The following is an 8,016-nucleotide window of genomic DNA, read 5'->3' on the forward strand; positions in this document are numbered from 1 at the left end:
CAATAAATACTTTTATTCTCTTAATCTTGTCTAGTCTCTGGTTTAGGCAGCCACTGCAAGGCCCAGTGAGCTCCCAGAGAGCTCAGCAGCTTTAAACCCTGCCACAGAACCACCTGCGACTTCCTGCAGCTCAGGGGAGCCTCTGGGAGGTGCCACCTGCCAGGGCAAGGAACACGACCTGAGATTTGTCCCCTGGTGTCACCTGGCATGAAATGGGCCCGTTCTGGGTCAGGGTGGGGTTCTTGGAGGGAATAAAGGCAAAGCCAGTCCTGGAATAAATCTCCATGGCAGCAGCTCCTGCTCCACAATGGTTTCCAGCAACCTGGGAAGTCACATGGTCATTCAGATTTGTCACCCCAAGACAGAAATAATGATCCCAATAATGACCTGACTGAACTGATCTCTTTTTTTGTGTTGTTTTTATAGTCCGAGCCTCCCAAACCTTGCATTTCAAGGCCTTGTTTACAGGAGTATTTCAGGCACAACATCTGTTACTCATGCTAAGCACGGGCCTGCACATGTATTGCCATTTTAGGGCAGCAGAAAGATCTATCTGAAATTAAAAAGCCATATTTAGCTGCAACTGAATCAAGCAGCCAGCTAATATTTTGTATATTTATGGAAGAAAGCTGGGAAATTGGGGTAAAGATTATTTCAGATGCAAACAAACAAGTAAACAACAATCCTAGAGCCAAACAAGAACATTGCTTTCCTGCATCATGACATTATTTTTATGTCATTTTGGTTTAATGGGGCTGATATTTTATTAAATCCCTTTAATGGCTGCTTATTATGGGCTGTATTGAGGGCCTTCCTCCCTGCCCTGCACATCCACAGGAAGAAAACCTGGAGTGAGGTATCAGGCAGGATTTGGTAATTTCACAAAAGAAGGAATTTCAGCAGCTCACCCATGGAGCAATTCTTTGGTGTCTGATGGCAGCTGGAAACGTTTCCAGCCCCCAAATAAAAGGAGTTTGTAAGAAAGAATCAATTCTGTGCTCATTTCATTCCCACAAGGTGCCCATGGAACAACTCCCAGCATGTTCTGCACACACAGCATTTATCCAACAGCTTCCCAAAGCCTCTGGAGAGCTTTGCCATCCCCAAAAGCCACTAAATCAGGGCCTTTCCAGTCAGAAATTGGGTGACTTAAATCCTTAAAAGGTTGGACCAGGACTCACCTCCCCACAGGACACCATAGACTGTGCTCCTGGGAGTGGAATAAATAGAAATTAACCCCATGCAGGTGATAATTAATGAGATAATGAACATTTAGTGCTGTGCAAATGAGGCCAAGTGGACCCAGGTGTTGCTGGTGGTCCAAAAGAAATCTCTCCACCCCAAACTGTTCATGATCCTTTGAAGTCCAGGTGTCCAACACTCCTGAGCTGGGCACTCTGAGCTGCCTGGGAGATAAAAACCTTCAGTTCCTGCAGCTCTCCTGGGATAAAAAGCAGCCAAATGCTCTCAGGCACTTGTGCCACAGGTTCCTGGTGTTTCCATCCCTGATAAAAGCTCTCCTCCCCCTGCTTTGCAAACAGCTCTGAGCCTTTTATTGTTCTGCAGAACCAGAACCGTGCCATAAAGCCTGGGGAGGCTGGGGATCAATTTCCTCCTATTGATTTTGGAAGAAAAGAATTGTTCCTTTCATATTTTGGGTTGATTTACAGCCCAGAAGAAATGGGATGCCCATGACTCAGCCCCATTCTTCAGCAAGAATCCCCATTAGATAATTCATCCCACTAAGAATTACAGCTGCTGAAGCTTAATTAGGATTAATTTATGCCCTCCCTTCGAGTGGATTAAATTGAATATTTGCAAGTGTTTTAATCCTTTTGAGATAAAACAACTGGGAAGTGTCTGGAGTGTGGATCTGTGGTGAATTAGGGGGAAATAAGTCTGTTTTTATTGAGGGGATGTTGCTAATGACAGGCAAAGATTACTGTCAAGTAAAAGATTAACATTGCATATCCTATGGAGGGAGATGGAAAAATTCCTGGAAAAAAGTCAACAGCAGCACTTTTAAAAGGGAAAATCAGGATCATTACAGCGAGTCTGCAGACAAACTTGGGTATTTTTATTGTACATGTTTTTATATATTTAGATAATATTAGATCTATTTTTATTGTATTAAAGATCCCCTTTAGGGAGGTCAATTAGTCCTGTCTTAATTAAATCCTGAACTAGGTTTGGAGTCCCACCAGTGCCTGGTGTTAATTAAAACCCCTTGAGGGGACAAAAAGGCTCAGCAGAATCTCAGGTAGCTGAAATCCAGCTTTAATTCCAAATCTCCACTTGAGCCCTGCTGCCTTTGGGGCAGAATTGAGAGCCAGGAACTGGAGGAATTCTCAGGGATTGCTGCAGAGGTGGGCTGAAAGTAAAAAATGCCAAGCAGGGTTTATACTTTGGAAAATCACTTTGTTTGTTCATTTTCCAGATGAGTTTTATGTGGCAAACATTTCTTGTGTGAATATCTGCAAGAAGAATATCAGAATATCAACAGTTCTCCTCCTCCTGCCTCTGCTGTTCAAAATGCTGCTAAAATTGCTCAGATTTTGGAGAAGAGAGCTGCTATAAAAGGTAATTCAAGCAGGTATTTTTAAAAGTCAGTCCAGTATAAAAACACTGGAGACAGAGCCTGTGTTTTATCACATTTATTGCAGAACGAGACAAACCTGCACAATATTTATTACAATTCCATTGATAATAAATCCCATCAATAGCCTGAGGGGGTCAATCATAAACCCAAATTTCTGTCCCCTCCTGGGCTGGCAGAGCTCAGCTGAAATCACTCCCAAAATCACATTGGGGCATGCTGGGATCACTCAGGGAGTCCTGAGGCTGATCCCAAACTCTCTTTGGGATCAGGTGGAATTTATGGGCACTGAGGCAGCGATTTGGGGGCTCTGGGAGGGGGAAATGTCACCCTGGAGAGGGGACACCCATGGGAGATGTCACCATGGACCAGAAGGGGACACCCATGGGAGTCACAGGTGAATGTCACCTTGGAGAGGGGCCATCCATGGGAGGTGTCAGAGGGGAATGTCACCTTGAAGGGGGGACACCCATGGGACATGTCACCATGGAGTGGGGGGACACCTATGGGAGATATCATGGGGAAATGTCACCCGGGATAGGGACACCCATGGGAGATGTCACAGGGGAACGTCACCCGGGACAGGGACACCCATGGTGGGGGGATGTCACAGGGGAATGTCACTATGGAGGGGGGACACCCATAGGAGATGTCATACAGGTCCTGTCACCTACTCTGGGAGCACAGTCGGAGAAAAGATTGGGAAGTTTGGCAGAGCTGTGTCCCAACAATTGCCCAAGATGCTGTGGGTGCCTCCCTCTCCTCCCTCAGCTCGTCTTTGCCCACATCTCCCTCAGTGTCCCTGCTACTTCAGCTAATATAATTTTTTGAGATTAGCCAATAGATTTTGGCTCAAATTAATGAAAATTGGACTTTTCCAGTGGTTGATGTCATTCCCAACATGCTGAGCTTGGCATCCCAAGGAAAATGCCTCTTCTTGATTTCCTAATTGTGATTTCTCCTCTTGCCTTTTACACAAAGCGTGGGCAATTCACTTCACATCCTCATTTTACTCCACTTGTTTTCCTTCCTTCCATCCCTGACTTAGGGCCAGATCTAAAAACAGGGACAGAGTTTGTGTCCCCCAAGAGGGGACAGGGACCCTGACAAGATTTTTCCATGGAGTAAAACAGGCCTTGGGCATCAGCCCCATTGAGTTATTCCCAACAAAGTGCCTGATTTATTCTTTATTTGCCCTGAGCAAATAAAGCCTCTCCATGGGCAAACATTTGTTTTAGAGCTACTGCTGGAAAGTCCTTGCTGAAAAGAGCTGAGGGATCATTTTCCTGGAGGTTTTGCATTTTCTGAGGGTTTGAAAGAGCTGAGGCCAAAAAAGTCCTCATTTTATTCACCTCGTGACTGGAGGGACGGAATCCCTGCGGGTGAATAAAACCTGATACCGAGTTATAAACACAATTTTGGGATGTCCACCACCCCACATCCCACGAGGACCCCAAATACCCTCAGGGCTGAGCACAACCAGATTTTCCCTGCAAAAAGAAAAGGGCGTTGAGGTGGTGAAAAGCTGAGCAGCTGCTGCCCGTGCTCAGCCCCTCGTGTGCATAAACAACCCCCGAATTCTGCCGCGATGTTTAACGCAGAATTTCTGCACCGCTCACATGTTTATACTCATTATGCAGATGTTTATTAGAGCTGCTCCCAATGTTTGGACAGCAAAACCCCAGGAGAAAAAGCAGTTTTGTCCCCACTGCAATGTTTTGCTGGATTGTTTCAATTTCTTATCCTCGGCAAGAGTCAAATGTTTAATTTGAAGCCAGTAAATATTTTGTTTTAATTTTTCTATCACAGTAGAATATTAATATTTAGTATCATGCTTCTTGAGGACTGAAGAAAAAAATGTTTCTGATTGAACATTTGGGGAAATCTTTTCCATTGGTTTTTTTCCCACATCTTCTCTCCAGAATTAGGAATATTTCCAACATTCTGGAACATTTCCAATTTCCTGGGCACCTTTACGTGTTGGAACACACCAGGACAGAGGGGAACAAGTCTCAAAACTTTAATAAAGTTGTTTTTCTTGCTCTAAAAAACAGCATCAGCAGTTCTCAGGATTTTTTAGAATCCTCCTGCCTTAGGTTTTATTTTTTTATAACAGTTCTCACTATCTGCTGATTTATAGGAAATTCAAAGTAACAAGGAAACAAAGTCATCAACCCATGGAACTCTGGCCATTGTGGATTTTGAACAAAAATAATCCAAAATATGACCCAAAAGGCTCAGAAATGATACAAAAAGAGCCCAAATGCGTCCTTTTCAAAAATTTTATGGTTTTTATAAGCAAGTTTCATGATTTTTTTTTGGCTTTGCCAGAGTATGTCCATGGATCAGGGGTGATGTTCTTCCTTCTGTGTCTCTCACTGAATGGTGGAATATTCTCTTCTTGTCTGTCCATGCTCCTTGTCTGAGGTGGAGTCCAAGAACGGCCAAATTCACCTCTCAGCCACAAAAAAAGCCCTTTTAATTATTTTATTATTTAAAAAGAATTTTATTATTTTAAAATAATTCTGCCAAAAATATGAAAAAAATAGGAAAATCCCCTGGAATTTTACCCTGGGAAGTGCAGGTTTGTATTTTAGAAGGTTGAAATCAGTCACAGGCTGTAGCTATTTGACTTGCTGTTTTTTGTGGGTTTAAATGCAAAATAATTGAGTTTTGCAACTCTCTTCTGTTTATTCTTCTCATTTACTTCTTAATTTCATTAAAAATTAAATGCTTTCAGGTTTTTTCTTAATTTCTGAAGTGTGTTTGCTGCCTGTATTTCAGATTTGCAGTTGGTGTTTCTCCCTAATTTAGGACCAGGTGAGGAAATAATTCCTGTGTTGTTCCAACAGAAATCCTCACTTCAGTTCCCCCCAAAATGAGAAAAATAATGTTATTTGTGCTGATTCAGTATTTTAGAGGCTGTAAAGAGTTTTCTGCATTACTGGAGGTATGGTAGTGCCAAAAAATTTGGGATTCTACCCCTTAGAACTGAAAAATAGAGGAGTTTCCACAGGTTTAGCCGTGCTCCTCAGGTGACAGCAGGATTTTAATTTTGAAGGCAGCTGTCAGCTGGGTTGGGAGGAGAAGGATTTAGGAACCTGAGAGCCTCAAATGCAAATGATTTTATTTTCTTTGCTGTAAGTGGAGAGGTCCAATATATAACCAGGCAGCTAGGGATAAATTAGGGTTGTATATATATAAATATATATATATAAATATAAATAAATATATATAAATAGCTGCTATTTTAAATACTGGACTTGTGGCCTTGTATCCATTCAGGGCTCACTCCCAACTCTCCTTCAGGTTATTTTTTAACTTGACCTCTTTGTCTTTCTCTCCTTGGCCATATAAAACTTCCATTCTGCCCCAGCACTCTTGTTTATTTTGATTATTTTAGCTACTTTTTGCTACAGCTCAGGTTTGGGGACAATTTTGGGTTTTCTACACACAAAATAATGAAACTGAAGTGCTAAAACCTTGTGCAGTAATTGTAAGAAATGTTAAAATCTGGATATTTTTCATGCTATTGGAATAAGGGGGGGAAACTCCCTGTAAATGAGATTTTTTTTTCAGCTTTGTTTCAGGTTTTTTGACTTGAAGAAGAATTATTCTCTGCTTTGGGAGAGAAGTTGCTCTGTCAGGAGGATCCAACACAGCTTGGGAAAAGAGAATACTGCAGAAGTTTATCCTGAATTTTGGGAGGTTCCAGGTGTTACCTGAAGTACTTTTTTCCTGGGAAATTATTGCTTGATATCCCGGAGGAGACTAAAAAACTGATTTACCTTCCTTATCCATTTTTTTCACATTTCCAAATATCCTGATATTAATACACATATTAATACATATATTAATATATGTGCTGATCTGCCTGGAATTCCTGGCAAGGTTTTGCTTCTGCCAGGAACTAAGCCTGAAGTCACCAATTTTATGTGTTCAAAGCCCTTCTGGTTATGAGTTAAATCATGTAAATTTCAGAAATTTCATGGATGTCATTCACATTTGGAACTGCAGTGTTCAACAGCAGAACTTTTGTAAAATAATTTGGATTATTTATCATAATGTGGTGAATAACGTGGTGTCTGATGGGGGAAGGAAGCAGGATAGGGACTCCTCATCAGGAATTGTGTTGGTAGGACAAGGGGAAATGGTTTAAAACTGGCAAAGAGTAGGTTTGGATGGGATATTGGCAAGAAATTCTTCCATGCTGAGGTTGGATCAAGAGACCTCCTTCAGGTAGAAAAGATCATGCATAAATCAGCTCATTTTTGCCACAGACTTCTGATTCTTGAGGTAATGAATCCCTGCCCAAGGCACCAAATCACAAAATAACACAGGTAAAAGGTTCTCAGGTTCTCCAAAAGGGGCTCTGCCTGCTGCTTCATGCAGCTGCAGTATTTAAAAGATTAAAATTGAATTAGAGCTTTGTAAACTAAATTGACACAAACACCAAGGTGTGGCACAATTCTACAGCATCTGGAAAGGACCTGCCACATTTTCCACATCTCCCTCTGTAGATCATAGAATGCTTTGGGTTGGAAAGGACCTGTGTCACAATCACATTTTCTGGAAAAATCCATTGCCCAGGATTTCTCTCCTGGGAAGCTGAGAAGCCTCAGAGAAAAAGGAAAACAATTCTTCTCTCATTTGCTTCTCCCGTGTTTTGCTCCTTTGGAATGTGGTTGGAGATTGTTCACCCACAGGTGATTGTTCCATTGGGCTCTGCTGTGAGTTGTTTTCACTCTTTGGCCAGTCAGGGCCAAGCTGTGTCAGACTCTGGAGAGAGTCACGAGCTTTCATTATTATCTTTTCAGCATTCTGTAAGTGTCCTTTCTGTATTCTTTGGTATAGTTTAGTATTCTTTAATATAATATAAATCATAAAATAATAAATCAGCCTTCTGAGAACACGGAGTCAGATTCATCATTCCTTCCTTCCTCTAGGAACCCCACAAATATGATAGACCTGCCATATCTTCTACGTTTCTCTCCACAGATCATGGAATGGGTTGGGTTGGAAAAGACCTTAAAACTCACCTCATCCCTCCATCCATGGGCAGGGAACCTTCCAGAGACTCCCTTGCTCCAGGAATGGGACAAGGATCTCTTGCTCCTTCCTTATTTGAGGTGCTCTCTGCTGTTATTCCCCCCACAAAAAAAATGGAGCTGTCCAAATACCCTCACATTCACCCCACTTTTAACCACCTGATTTAGAAGGTTTTGGCATTGGATGGATTTATGCAGCCCAGGCCAGGAGAATAAGAACCTGATGTTCCTGGAACACTGCTGGTTCTCACTGTGATTTTCTGGCCTGACCAGTAAAAGCTGGATCCATTTGGACAAATGATATAAAATAAAAATGCTGAGGAGTGAGTAACACTTCATGTAATTTGAAGGATTAAAGGAACTGACCATCAA

The 8,016-nt window shown here is 42.0% G+C and overlaps 1 long non-coding RNA gene across 3 annotated transcripts; it reads left to right on the top strand.

The window, feature by feature from the left end:
• The first annotated feature begins 1,373 nt into the window (after positions 1-1,373).
• Positions 1,374-7,101, top strand: LOC135284191 (uncharacterized). Of its 3 annotated transcripts, none has more exons than XR_010349650.1 (4): positions 1,374-2,071; positions 2,438-2,580; positions 5,358-5,416; positions 6,176-7,101. It is a non-coding gene; the product is annotated as an uncharacterized LOC135284191 (long non-coding RNA). The 3 variants fall into 3 exon arrangements; XR_010349651.1 differs by having other exon boundaries at positions 5,381-5,416; XR_010349652.1 differs by lacking the exon at positions 5,358-5,416.
• The last annotated feature ends 915 nt before the right edge of the window (positions 7,102-8,016 follow it).

Source organism: Passer domesticus, chromosome 20, assembly GCF_036417665.1.
Source record: "Passer domesticus isolate bPasDom1 chromosome 20, bPasDom1.hap1, whole genome shotgun sequence".
Taxonomy (NCBI): Eukaryota; Metazoa; Chordata; class Aves; order Passeriformes; family Passeridae; genus Passer; species Passer domesticus.